Source organism: Pinus tabuliformis, chromosome X (genome assembly GCF_031772625.1).
Source record: "Pinus tabuliformis cultivar Carrire ecotype Pingquan chromosome X, CPIR1, whole genome shotgun sequence".
In the NCBI taxonomy this organism is placed as follows: domain Eukaryota; kingdom Viridiplantae; phylum Streptophyta; class Pinopsida; order Pinales; family Pinaceae; genus Pinus; species Pinus tabuliformis.
The window spans coordinates 1,179,751,577-1,179,766,743 of NC_142308.1; the positions used below are offsets into that span (position 1 = coordinate 1,179,751,577).

Below are 15,167 nucleotides of genomic sequence, written 5' to 3' on the forward strand. Positions count from 1 at the left end.
ATCGCATGATTCAACGGTTATGGCAGCGGCAGCACATCTTTTCTCTTCCGCCGATGCGATGGTGCGATGTTGTGATGGGCCACGCATTAAATTCCGATAAGATATTTTCAGCCGTGAAGGACGAGAAATTAATTTATCCCCATGTGAAGTAATTAATGATATTTACCGCGGTTGGTAAATATAGGTAAGATATTTTTATTATCTTATTGTTTAAAGTCAAATATGTTTTTAACATATAAATGTAATGAACAACAGTTCTTTTTTATGTTAGAAGAATGTTAGAGAGTTTATAAAAAACAGAGTATGGAGTTTTTTTTAGTTATTCCAGAACTGTAGTTCTGAAGAAGTTTGTAATTTTTATTGTCATTTTTATGGTTAATAAAAACAGAGCTTTTCTCCATATCTTCTTTGTCTAGATTTCTCTCATTTCTTTGTGTTGAGTTGAGGAACTTTGCTTCCTCTGTTTTGTTCGAAATTATCAGAAATTTCCATCATGGTATCAGAGTTGGTCTAGGCACTTAGTGAGTCAAAAACAGAGTTTGTTTTTTCACTGTAGGAGCTATAAGAAGCTTATTGAGCAGATTTTCTCCAGCAGAGAAAGTTTTTTGCTTGTTTTTAATTATACAGTCAGTATCTCTTCTTTACTTATACAGGTTAAGATGGCAGATGTTGGAACTGGTTTGACAAATTCCCAACTGCCACAGTTTAATGGAAAAAATCACAGTTATTGGTCCATAACAATGAAAGCATTGTTTGCTTCTCAAGGAATATGGGAGCTGGTTGAAATTGGCTATGTTGAACCTGCAGATGCAACAGCATTGGCTACTTTGACAGTAGCAGAAAGAGACCAGTTGAAGAGTGACAGGAAGAAGAATGCCAAAGCCCTCTTTTTTCTCTTCCAATCAGTACATGAAAGTGTTTTTCCACGGATTGCAGCAGCAGCAAAATCCAAGGAGGCATGGGATATTCTCAAAATTTCCTATCAAGGCATGGAGAAGGTGAAGACTGCAAAGTTGCAGATGTTGAGGAGAGACTTTGAAACACTCAGCATGAAGGGAACTGATACAATAGATTCATTCTTCACTCTGGTTATTGGGTTGATAACCCAGATAAGATCTCATGGTGAGATTCTTGAAGAAAGAAGGATTGTAGAGAAGATCTTGAAAAGTTTACCCTCAAGGTTTGAAGCTATTGTGGTAGCAATAGAAGAAACAAAGGATCTCTCACAGTTCACAGTAGATGAACTGAGTGCTTCTCTTATGTCTCATGAACGCAGACTCAGTAGAGGAACACATTCCTCTTTTGAGCAAGCATTCAAGACTTAGATGTCTTTTGGCCAAGGAAAAGGTCGACACAAAGCAAATAACAGAGGTCGTGGAAGAAGCCAAAACAAAGGCAGAAATAATCCTGCAAGCACAAGCGGAAGGAGTTGCAATCAGAACCAAGATGAAGGTTCAAGCAAACAGCAAGCTCATGAACAAAGGTATGACAAATCCCAAGTCCAATGTCATTATTGTAAGAAATATGGGCACTACACCAATGAATGTAGGAAAAAAAAAATGACATTAATAGTAGGCAGAATGCTAATTTTGCAAATGAAGAAGATAAGAATCCAAAGATTGTGTTGTTAACATGTAACATTGCACAAGACAAACAAGAAGATTTTTGGTTCTTAGACTCAGGTTGTAGTAATCACATGACTGGAAATATTGCAATGTTTGCCAATCTGGATGAAAATGTGAAATCTGAGGTAACAACAGGAACTGATAGTAAGACATCTGTCAAGGGTAAGGGTAGAGTCAGTATCCAAGCAAGAAATGGAGAACATATGATTGTGCCAGTGGTATACTATGTACCTGGTCTGAAATGTAATCTTTTGAGCATTGGACAGCTCATTAACAAAGGTTACAATGTGTTCTTCAAATATGATATGTGTACAATCAGAGACATACCTCCAAGTAAGAAGATCATTGCATAGGTGCAGATGACCAACAATAGAATGTTTCCTCTCAAACTCAGGGCAGATTTGAAGGAAGGAAGAACTATTGCAGCTGTAACACAAGTAATCTTTCAGGAACAAGTGAAAGATGAGAATTGGTTGTGGCACTTGAGATTTGGACATCTGAATTTCGAAGGCTTGAATCTATTGCACAGAAAGGGAATGGTAAAGGGATTTCCATTAATCGAGAAACCGAACAGCCTTTGTGAAGGTTTCATTTTGGGTAAGCAACACAAAGAAAGCTTTCCAGCAGGAAAGAGTATAAGGGCAAAAGCACCCTTGGAAATTGTTCACTATGATGTGTGTGGACCAATGCAAATACCATCATTTGCCGGAAATAAATATGTTTTAACTTTCATTGATGATTACACCAGAAAGACATGGGTGTATATGCTGAAACAAAAGAGTGAAGTGTTTGAGAAATTCCGCCACTTCAAAACTCTTGTTGAGAAGCAGTGTGGGAATTATATCAAAGTTCTCAGAGCAGATAGAGGAGGAGAGTACATCTCCAAAGACTTTCTGCGTTTTTGCAGAGAGAATGGCATACAAAAGTAGTTCACCGCGAGGTATACACCTCAGCAAAACGATGTTGCCGAAAGGAAGAATAGGACCATTCTTGACATGGTCAGAAGTATGCTGAAGGAAAAACACTTGCCGCATGAGTATTGGGCAGAAGCTGTCACTTGCGCAGTTTACATCTTGAATAGATGCCCAACTAAAGCTGTCATGAACAAAATACCAGAAGAAGCATGGAGTGGTCAAAATCAAACTGTCACTCACATGAGAGTATTCGGTTGTGTAGCATATGCACATGTACCGGATTAGCTAAGGAAGAAGCTTGACAGTAAGGGGGAGAAGTGTGTCTTTATTGGCTATTGTGATGAGTCAAAAGAATACAAACTCTATAATCCATCCACCAAGAAATTGATAGTAAGCAGAGATATGCAGTTCATTGAAGATGAAGCTTGGGATGGAAGCTTAGAGAAGATAGTGAATGTGAAGACAATTGTGTCTCACGAAGAAGAAGAGGAAGGGACAACATCAAATAATCCTTCCTTGGTGGCTCCTCCTCCACCACAGCAAGTACAACAAACCACACCACAAGCTGGAATTCGAACAGCCTTGAGAAGTCAAGGAAGTGCTTCTCCAAGCACACCACAGGGATCAGAAATACCCTCAAGTTCAGATGGAACTCCAAGCACACTAAGAAGACCAAGATTCAGAAATCTGAATGAGATTTATGAACAAGGAGAGGTAAGTAACAATACCGGTCTGAATTCATTATTCGCTTTGTATTGTCATGTTGATGACCCAGTTCATTTTGAAGATGTTGTAAATGAAGATAAATGGATTGAAGCAATGAATGAAGAAATTGGTGCAATTGAGAAGAGTAAAACATGGGAGTTAGTGGACCTCCCTGAAGGCAAAGATGCCATTAGAGTTAAGTGGGTCTTTAAGACCAAAAGCAATGCTGAAGGCAAGATTGACCGACACAAAGCAAGACTTGTTGTGAAAGGCTACAAGCAGCAACAAGGCAAAGACTATGATGAAACCTTTGCACCATTAGCAAGGATGGAAACAGTCAAAATAGTGTTGTCTATTGCAACACAACACAAATGGAAGATTTATCAGATGGATGTTAAATCTACATTCCTGAATGGAGTGTTAAAAGAAGAGGTTTATGTTGAACAACCTCTAGGCTATGAAGTTAAAGGCCAAGAGCATAAAGTCTGCAAACTGAAGAAGGCTCTTTATGCATTGAAGCTAGCTCCAAGAGCATGGTACAACAGAATAGATGCTTATCTGATTGAGAATGGGTTTGATAAGTGTGATGGTAAACCCACACTCTACATAAAGGAGAATGACGTTAAATATGTAGAAGCAGTGTTAAAGAGATTTAACATGCAGAATAGCAAGGTAGCTATGACTTCAACTGTAATGGGGTTGAAATTGATCAAAGAAGACAGCAGCAAGGATTTTGATCCAAAACTGTACAAGAGCATAGTTGGCAGCCTTATGTACTTGACTACAACTAGGCCGGACATTATGCACGATGTGAGTTTAATCTCCAGATTTATGGAAAGACCGAAAGAGACTCATTGGCAGGCAGCCAAGAGGATTTTAAGGTATGTGAATGGAACGAAGGGGTTTGGTATTTTATACTCCTCTTCTAAAAGTTTCATGTTGACAGGTTACACTAACATTTATTGGGCTGGAAGTGTTGATGATAGGAAAATCACATCGGGATATGTATTTCATATGGGATCGGGAGCCATCTCATGGGCTTCCAAGAAGCAACCAGTTGTGTCTTTGTCAACAACAGAGGCAGAGTATGTGGCAGCAACAGCAGCAGCATGCCAAGCAGTGTGGCTGAGAAGAGTTCTCAGAGATTTGTTTCATGAACAAGAAAAGGGCACAACCATTTACTATGACAATATCATTGTCTAAAAACTCTGTTTTTCATAAAAGGACAAAGCACATAGACACCAAATTTCACTTCATACGTGAATTGGTTAACAATGGTTAGATTGTTTTGCAACACTGCAGAACAGAGGATCAGTTAGCTGACATCTTGACAAAACCATTAGGAAAGAAAAGTTTTGATCATTTCAGGAAATGTCTGGGTATGACTGATAACCCAGCAGTAGAAATTAAAGGGGAGTGTTGGAATGTAATTTCAACTGCAGCAACAGTTGAACAGAAATCGCAAAACCGCCATTGGAGTTCCCCGCCATTTCCATTTCCTTCATTCGCAATGCGTTCGTGCGATGCGATCAAATCGCAGATCGCTATCGCATATTAACTTGTTGCACCCCTGCTTTGCCCCGATTGCGATTTCGCGATGCGATCTGATCGCATATCGCAAATCGCATGATTCAACGGTTATGGCAGCGACGACACATCTTTTCTCTTCCACCGATGCGATGGTGCGATGTTGTGATAGGCCACGCATTAAATTCCGATAAGATATTTTTAGCCGTGAAGGACGAGAAATTAATTTATCCCCATGTGAAGTAATTAATGATATTTACTGCGGTTGGTAAATATAGGTAAGATATTTTTATTATCTTATTGTTTAAAGTCAAATATGTTTTTAACATATAAATGTAATGAACAACAGTTCTTTTTTATGTTAGAAGAATGTTAGAGAGTTTGTAAAAAACAGAGTATGGAGTTTTTTTTTTAGTTATTCCAGAACTGTAGTTCTGAAGAAGTTTGTAATTTTTATTGTCATTTTTATGGTTAATAAAAATAGAGCTTTTCTCCATATCTTCTTTGTCCAGATTTCTCTCATTTCTTTGTGTTGAGTTGAGGAAATTTGATTCCTCTGTTTTGTTCGAAATTATCAGAAATTTCCATCAAGCTCCCCCTGGTCATTGCCATCGTCATGATCACTGCAACACAGCCTTAAAACTTGAAAGATCAAACCTGCACCCAAATACAATTTCAGTGTCAAGCTCCCCCTAGCCATCGCCATCGTCATGATTACTGAAACACAGCCTCAAAACTTGAAAGATCAGAATGATGAATTCAACATACCATGCCGTAATCGGTTATGCTCACCACTCGATAGCATGATGAATTCAACATATCACGGCGCTGTAATCGCTTATGCTTACCAGTTCGCAAACAGTTAAGGTAACGAATTGTAACTATTTTGATCAAACGACTAATTTCTTTGGAATCGTCTAACATATAATCTTATGCATTACAAGGATGACAGGTGGGCAAAGAAGGGAGTTGATTTAAGAGAAGAACGCCTTACGACGTAAAAGTGTTATATGCCTATGATGATATTAGAATGCAGGCTCTATTATAATATTTTAAAAAACAGTTTCCAAATATACCCAACAAGTTAGGCTTTATTAATAACTAGTTTAGTTAAAAATGAACACAAATATCCATTTCAAATGTAATATTCTCTTGAGTGTAGGATTTTAGTAATTGATTTTTACATTTGTATTAGTTTATATATTAGTTTAGTTAAGTAGTTATTTATACAATTTATAAAGTTTAATTTTGAAAAATAGATATTTATTTTTAATATTATTAAAATTTATTTTTTAAATATTTAATTGGATTTTAACTTAAAATTTTATCATAGTTTTTGTACAATCTAATATTGTGTGTCTTATATATTTTATGTCATAATTTATAAATATGGTTACAATACTCATATATGATTTTAAATATTTATGTGGTGATTTTTTATTTTTAAAGTTTTGCAGGAAACCATCCAAAACAAAAATTATGTAATATTCATGCATGATTTTTAGATATTTGTGTAGTTTTTTTTTTATTTTTAAGCTTTGCAATAAAATCATCTAAAAATAAAATCATTTAGAACAACTCATACTCAGGTAAACAACACGTTTACCATTAGTTACATTTCACCCTAATTTAACCTTGTATAAAAGATGGATAGGAATAAGATGTAAATAAATGTATTTACCAGTGCTTATTTCTCATTATTATTTTTGTTTTAGTAAAAAGGATAGGAATAATAAGATGTAAATAAATGTATTTACTAGTAGTTACTTCTAATTATTATTTTTGTTTTGGTGAACACTTATGCAAAAGTAAAATTGTAAATGTGTAGAATTATTAGTGGTTACTATCCACCAAAATATATGCAAATTCTTGTGCTTGGGCAAGAAATTAATTTATCAACTTCACCTCTCAATTTATTAGTTTATACCAAATCAATACTTTATAATTCAATTTTACACATTTGATTGGAACATACCTTAGAAGATTTTATTGTTGGAAATAATGTTTCCATATCATTTACGGGTTGTCATCGTGAATCTAGAAGTGTCAATCTAGAAGATGTTGATTCCTATGTTCTCCGTTGTAGTAGTGATCTAGATGTGATGTGTCGAAGTCAATGATTTATGCCCTATATATTTGTAATTGTTGTGATCAATAATAATATAGAAAGTTTGTTTTAGTGTTGTGTGTAATTGCTCTTTTGTCTCTCTAATTTCTGACATGAGATAAGAACCTATACTGACTTGACTACTTCACAAAGAATCTTTAGTTTATTGATTTTATGTAAATAGATTAATTAAGTGTTTGATTTCCATATTTCTAGTGTTGTATATTTTGTGGTGTTGAAGTGTTTCGATCTGTTTGTTTGGTAGCAGAGTAGTGGAGATTTATTCTTTTATTATTCAGTGTGGATCAAATTGGCCGAGAAAAAATGATCTGATGTTATATGTTTAAGTTTAAGGTACCCACTCTCCCAAAGCGAAGCCGGATAAAAACATTTAGAATAGAGTATTTATTCGCCACTGCTACGATTTTGCGCCTGCCTCTATATCTGGAGGATATGAGATATGAGATGAAAGTGGAGAGCCTCTAGCCATTACGAATCCGATAAGTACATAACCGGAAGTAGACTTGCGATCAATGGTGTCGCCAGCCCAGTCTGAATCTGTGAACCCGATGAGATTCAAAGAACAATTGGCTACATAATGAATCCCATAGGTGATTGTCCCCTCGACATATCGAAGGATGCGCTTTGCAGCATTCCAGTGTAACTCATGTGGCTCCTGCATGTATCTGGAAACTGCTCCGACAGCATAGGAGAGATCAAGACGGGAGTGAGTGAGATAAAGAAGACTTCCCACAAGCTAGCGATACAATGTGCAATCAACCAATGGTGTGTCTTTGCCATTCTCAAGCTATATCCCTGATAAGAAAGGTGTGGTCGCTGGCTTGCAGTCACTCATGTGAAATCGTGTCAAAAGATCTCTGGCATATTTTGGTTGAGAAATGGTAATGCCAGAATCACGGTGATGGATCTCTAGTCCAAGGAAGAAATTTAGCAAGCCCATGTCTGTCATAGAAAACCGCTTATGCAATGCAGTTTTGATGTTACTAATGACAGAAGCTGAACTACCCGTTATCAAAAGATCATCTACGTAGAGTACTATGATCAACAAGGAGTCAATTTTCTTTAGAAAATAAACATTGGAATCAGATTTGCAGCGTACAAAATCTTGATATAACAAATAAGAATCCATCTTTGCATACCATGCTCTAGCTGCCTGCTTGAGGCCATAGAGAGACTTCTTTAGTTTGCATACCAGAGATGAATTCTGCATGTATCCCGATGGCTGCTCCATGTAGATTTCCTCCTCAAGATCACCATGAAGAAAGGCATTCTTCACATCCATATGACGCACCTCCCATCCTCTTGCTGCTGCAATGGAGAGAGCTAGCCGAATGGAATCCATTTTTGCCACTGGAGGAAAAGTCTCATCATAGTCAACACCATGTACTTGCTGAAAACCTTTTGCTACCAATCATGCCTTATATCGACTAACTTGGCCATTTGATGCTTTCTTGGTCCGGTAAACCCACTTGCATCTCACAATTTTGCGATTTGAAGGTAGCGGAACCAAATCCCAAGTCTGGTTCTCAATGAGAGAGTTATATTCCTCATCCATGGCGGCTTCCCATTCAGGATGCCCATTTTCTTATGCATAAGTTTGTGGATCAGATCCATGCATCATATAAGCATGCATGGGCATGGATGGCTCCATAGCTAAGAGTGCTTGCGGATCTTCCTCAAACAGAGGGATAGAGGAAGGATCATCAAGGATATCACTCATGCTGCGCCATTTTTGTGTTGAAGGTGGTCGAGAATCTTCTGAACTACATGCAGAAGTATGATCTCGATGTTCAACAACTGGTGGTCTAACAGGGGTCACAGGAAAAGACTCATCTTCATCAGAATGCTGGTCTGAAGTTTCATCTGCATACTCATCAATGAGTGGTGATGAAAATTTGGTAACAAGTTCATCTACTGGTGCATGCGAAATATCTTCGTCAAAATTTACACTGCTTTCAATAAAGAGCTCTTCAGTGTGGATATCAAGCAATCTGTACCCTTTGACTTCATCAGAATATCCAACAAACATGCATGCTTTGCTTTGAGGCTCCAAAGCCTTTCTCTTCTCTAGAGGAATGCGGGCCCATGCTCGAGATCCAAAAATGCGGAAATGACTAACTTCAGGTTGCATGCCAGTCCAAGCCTCAAAAGGTGTTTTTCCAGTAACAGATTTATGAGGAGATTTGTTCTGGATGTATGAGGCACAATTAATAGCTTCGGCCCACAATTTCAACGGAAGAGATCTTGCATGCAACATGCAATTAGCCATCTCTATCAAAGATCGATTTTTCCTTTCAGCCACGCCATTTTGCTGTGGAGTGTAAGGAACTGTATGTTGAAACTGTATGCCTGCTTCATCACAAAGATTCTTGATATTTTTGTTGACATATTCCGTCCCATTATCTGTGCAGAGTATTTTGATGCGTTTTCCAGACTGATTTTCCGCATGCGCTTTGAAAATCTTTAGATGTTGAAAAACTTCAGACTTGAGTTTCAAGAAGTAAACCCAAGTGAATCTCGTGTAATCATCTATAAATGACAACACATATCTTGCTTTGCTCATTGAAAGCACCGGAAATGGACCCATGAGATCACTGTGTACAAGTTCCAAAGGTGAAGAGGCTCTCCATGCATGCCCCTTCTCGAATTTTTCTTGTGGATGCTTTCCAAGAGCACATCCATTACAAACACCATCTGAAAATTCAATGGTTGGCAATCCTTTGACCATCCCTTGCTTACTAAGCTATTGCATATATCTGAAATTCAAGTGCCCAAATCTCTCGTGCCAAATCCTACTTTCTTCATTTGCATGCGTAAGTAGCAAAATAGAATCTGATTGAGGAACAAAATCAGAAAATGTATACAGACGAGATTGATCATTTACCTTGCCAGATGCAATCTTCAAATTGGTTTGCATGTCATAAATGCTCACGGAATCTGGGGTAAATTCCACTTTCCTTCCGCTGGTTGTGTGTGTCATCTGATACACTGAGAGAAGATTCACAGAAAGCCTTGGAATATGCAAGACATTTTCAAAACTTCCATCTTCGAATTGCACTCTTCCTTGTCCAGTTGCTGCAACTGCAGAATTATCCCCCATGAGAATGGGAGGACCTGAGTATGCATGTAGAGAAGAAAAGGATTCCTTTGAAGAAGCCATATGATGTGAAGCTCCTGAATCGATGATCCATTCTTGTGGTGCAGAATGAAGAGAAATCAAAGCATGCCCGTTACCTCTTGGATCTGGTGCTTTTTCTCCAGACTTCTTCTTAGCATTCTCAGGAATGTGGTCTCCAAGATTGTGTTGCTGGAGTGTCTACGCCATAAGATCTATAGTCTTCTTCATGCATGAAGATTCAGGATGAAAACCACGGTGGCAATAATTGCACATTGATTGCCCTTTCGTTACTTTCCTTTCCTTTGAGCCAGATGATCCATCAGCGGGTTTGGGATGTCCTCCCTTACTTGGATCAGGATCCTTCTTCCCTTTTCCTTTCTGATGGTCTTTGGAATTTACCTTTCCTTTTGCATGCACAGTAAGTGCATGCGCTTTGGAATTCTTAAGTGTGCCCATTTTGATAAGCTTATCTTGCTCATGCATCAAAGACTGAATAAAAGAATCCAGTGAGGGCATCTTCCAAGCTGCACCAGTTGCAGATCTGACTGTGTGGAATGTAGAGACGAAGACTGCATACTCTGGACCAAGTTTCGATAAAATGGAAAGAATCAACTGATTTTCTTGCTTGGATTTGTCGATCCACATCCTTTCAGCTGAATCAACAAGGCTTTATACCTTGTGAAAAAAATCTTGAATGTTCTCAAAGTTTCTCGGATCTAATGAGTTTAACTCATTTTCGAGAATGTGACCTTGCATTTCATCCTGTTTTCCAAACAATCCTTCCAAAATTTTCCATACTTCATTTGGAGTTGAACATGATTCAACATGAAATAGCAGTTCCGGAGAAATAGATAAACATAGGATGCAGAAGGCCTCGTCCATGCGATTGAAATATCTTGTTTTCTCCATTGCCGATGTTGGTTCAACTTTCGTTTCCATGGTTATTCGAAATAAGCCTCTACTTTTGAGATGAAGTTGAATCTTTCGCTTCCATTCGAAATAATTATATGGAGTGAGAATTGCCGATTGTGGAAACTCCAATTTAGACTCCATTCTTTGTTGTTGCTTCAATCTTGTGAACCTGCAAATAAAATTGCTTGTGCACTGATTACAAATCCCTATGCTCTGATACCATGTGAGGTTTGGCGTTACACCAAAACCCCCAGGTGTTGGTAAACGTAACAAACAGTAACTAGGATCCCAAGGGTGGAAATTACGGATTCTATAGAGGTGTGGTGATTCTTCCAACAGAAATAGGGTTCGAAACTGGCATCTGCTCATTCGGGGTCTAGTCACGAGAAAACCACGGTCACCAGTCAGCAGTTGGAGACACAATGTGCTGGTGGACAATCAGTTCATTCAACCTCATGTCAGAAAATAAATAGACCTTCCTCGTGCGGCGAAAGTTGTCCATGCTGTTGAAAATGTCATAATTACATAATGCCAACGATAACAGGAAGAATATACAAATGTGGAGCCTCTCAGAAAGGAGATGAAAAAGGTACAAATGAAGCTGCTCAGCGAAAGAAAGGAATCTAGACCATGTGAGATAAGGCCATGGTGCGCTTTCAGAAAGTCAAATACGATCACCGCTAGCAATGGTGCAAGGTTTTTGAAAACATTATACTCAGATCTGCAGAAAATGAAACGAAGATGATGTGAAATGCACGAGGATTGTGGCAAGGGCTTCAGACGGAGCAGGTCTTTACAATTTAATTGAAAGTGTTGATTTTTTGCATCTATGGTTTCATGAGATTGACATCCTTCGCACAAATAATTAATCATCTAACTTGATTTTCTCATGTTATATTCTTGTGATTCAATGGCTGTTGTTGTGCGTGAATTCAGTTAGTTGTGTGATCGAGATATTAATCTTGTAGCGTTCATTTGGTTCAATCAGTTTATTTGTTTTTGTTCGTGTCCAAGTTTGTGATATGAGTTGTGCAAAAATTAATTGATTCAAAATCACACATAATTAACTAATTATTGAATAGATTAATATGATCTGTTTTGCTCTTGAAGTAGTAGTTATAAATGGTTATTGATAATGTCAAGTCAGTGTGACTCTTCATGTTCTAAGAACATTAATACAGGTTATTTTATATAAATTTAAGTTGTAGAAATATTTGTTGAAGATATTTTGTACTTATAATATTATTCTAGATAATTTGTGAATATAGCCCCAAAAAAAAAAAACAAGCATGGTGACACTCCTCTTCTTAAACAAATTGAATTTGACTCATGTATAGACTTTAGGGAGAAATGTTAAAAATTAGATTAAAACAATGCTATTTCTAAAAACAACATGGAAAATAGACACATGATTCCATGTAGTGTCTTTCCTACTCATCATTTTAACTTTGATGTGATGTGTGTGATTATCGTTGGGAAAATTGAATTTCATAGCACAAATGAGAAGCCAATATGAGATGCAACCGTTTCTGAAATCAATTTATTTCTAGAAAGACATTTCGACGAACTGATTCCTGTGGCTTAATGATTCTTAACCATTTTCCTAATCGTGGCTAAAAAAAATTAACGTGTAATGATCTCATTTCATGTAGGGCAAGTTACAAGAGCTGTTGAAATTGGAGGATACGATAAGAAAGTTGTGGGAATTTAAAAATGCAAAGGCGTTGGTATCATCTGATAAAAGATCGAGAAAATATTTAATAGAAGAAATCGAATTAGCTACGTATTTCTTTTCTGAATCACTTAAGATAGGGGAGGGAGGACATGGCCCAGTCTACAAGGGCAGTTTGGATCATACCACTGTGGCTATCAAGGTTCTCGGTACAGATGCAGCTAGAGGCACAGATGAATTCAAACGGGAGGTATGAAAATGATTTGAATGAATTACTAAGCCTATCTATAATTTGCATGTTTAATATCAATTGAAGCATTGAAATTCTAAATGATTCGAATGTGAATAATGTTTTGAATAATATTTTGTCAATTATTTTTGCAGATTGAGGCTCTACGTCACATAAATCACCCCAACGTAGTTCTGCTGCTTGGCGCTTGCCTTGAACGCGGAGTTTTGGTTTATGAATACATGGAAAATGGCAGTCTAGAAGATCAGTTGTTCCCCAGGGATGGAAGAGCTTCTTTTCCATGGTATATACGCTTTCGAATTGCTTCAGAAATAGCTTCTGCACTTCATTTTTTTCACACCGCCAAACCAAAACCAATCATTCATCTAGAGCCTGCTCACATATTGTTAGATCACAATTTTGTGAGCAAAGTCAGTGATGTGGGAGTACCTAGGCTCATTCCTCCTCCAGTTTCTTCCACTTGCGCTTACTGTTACATGGATCCACAGTACGTACCGACTGGAACATGGAGTCCCAAGTCCGATTTATATGCCCTAGGAATCATTCTCCTGCAATTGCTCACTGCTCAACCACCAGTAGCAATTAAGGAAAAAGTTCAAACAGCGATCCAGCAGAATTCCTTCAAAGAAATTCTGGACAAAACTGCAGGGGAGTGGCCTCTTGAGGAAACTATGGAGTTCGCTAAGTTGGCCCTCGAATGTACAGAATTGCCGGGTAGTTACAGACCGGATCTCGAGACACGTGTTCTGCCGGAATTAGAAGATTCAAAGATATTGCCAACGCACATGCTGAGCACTGCACCTCGTAGCTACTTCATCGTCCAATTCTTCAGTAAGGTTTTTTCCACCTGCAGGATTGTTGTCGAGAAATTGTTCCAGAAGCATAAACTCAGCTTCTCTTCAGGTGGTGTCGTTTACAAATTTCAAGCGCCCAGGCAGAAATCCATGCAGGAATTTAGTTATTCAAAATTTCAAATTTAATTGTTTTACTTTTTTATTTGGATTCTATAGATGTATATAGCAGAGTTTCCCTATTTGGCAACTTCCGTTTGGAAGTGTGTACACTATTCTTTCATAGTGCACGGATCAAATCTAAATAGGTTTCTTCTTACAACCAGAATCTGTCTTCTCTGGATTATCTTCTTCTTTTTATCTGGTAATTATTTTTTTATACATGGGGTCTTTTCTCCTCTCCTGTCTTTCTCTGCAGTTTCTTTTCTCTTCTCTGGATTATCTTCTTCTTTTTATCTGGCAATTATTTTTTTATACAGTGGGTCTGTAGATTTTTGAGAATATTATAAAATGTGACAAATATGAATAAGATCAAATTTTTTGACTACATTGAATTCTAAAATATTCGTATTCATAAAATCTGCAGTCAAATTTTTCACTCAATTAGTTATCTTTCTTTACATCTTTTAATTTGCAGCAACAAACACAAGATGAAAAAACTGTTGGAAACACAAATTTAATCCAATTCAACAATATATTATTAAGAAGAATAATATAAAGAATGATGTACATATTAATACAATAGGTAAACCAGAATAAGTGTACGGATCAAATTTAAATAAGTTTTTCTTACGACCAGAATCTGTTTTTCTCAGCTGTTTTCTTTTCTGGTTTTGATGATTATTTTTTTATCTTGTTTTGATGATTATTATTATGATTATTATTTTATTTTTTATGGTGTATATTTTTGAAAATATTATAGAATCTGATAAATAAGAGAGATCATTTATTTATTTATTTTGAAATTTAAAATATTCTTAAAATCTGCTACCAAATTCTTCCTCACTCACTTACCTTTCTTTACCATATTTTAATCAGCAACTACTACAACAAACCCAACGATTTCTTCTGTTATCATTATAATGCATGCAGAGAGAGAGGGTATGCCTTAGTCAAGCAGTGGTGACCTTGTTATATCCAGGAATTATCAACAACTCTATTAAAGGTGGATTTCGATATACAAATTTGAAATCTCATATCACTAATAAATGCACACAAATAGATGCAAAACTCAATGACCCAAATACTGAACATTGGGAGGCACCAATAATTGAGATCACCCTATTGGGAGGCACCAATAATTGAGATCACCCTATCCTCTGAACACCCCACACTCAAATGATTGATCCGATCACGCTCAATCTATTGACATGCCAACCAACAAAGGCAAGAAGCCTATTCTCTAGGCGCTCTCACATGCAGAACTCTCCTTTATGCACTCTCGCGTGCAAAACGCTCCTCTGAAAATATTCTTCTTCACAATGATTCTCTCGGTGTCTCTGCAATGATCATCCACTATCCTATT

The 15,167-nt window shown here is 37.2% G+C and overlaps 1 pseudogene; it reads left to right on the forward strand.

The window, feature by feature from the left end:
- Window positions 1-19: 19 nt before the first annotated feature.
- LOC149144157 (U-box domain-containing protein 35 pseudogene) lies at window positions 20-13,831 on the forward strand (annotated as a pseudogene).
- Window positions 13,832-15,167: the final 1,336 nt, after the last annotated feature.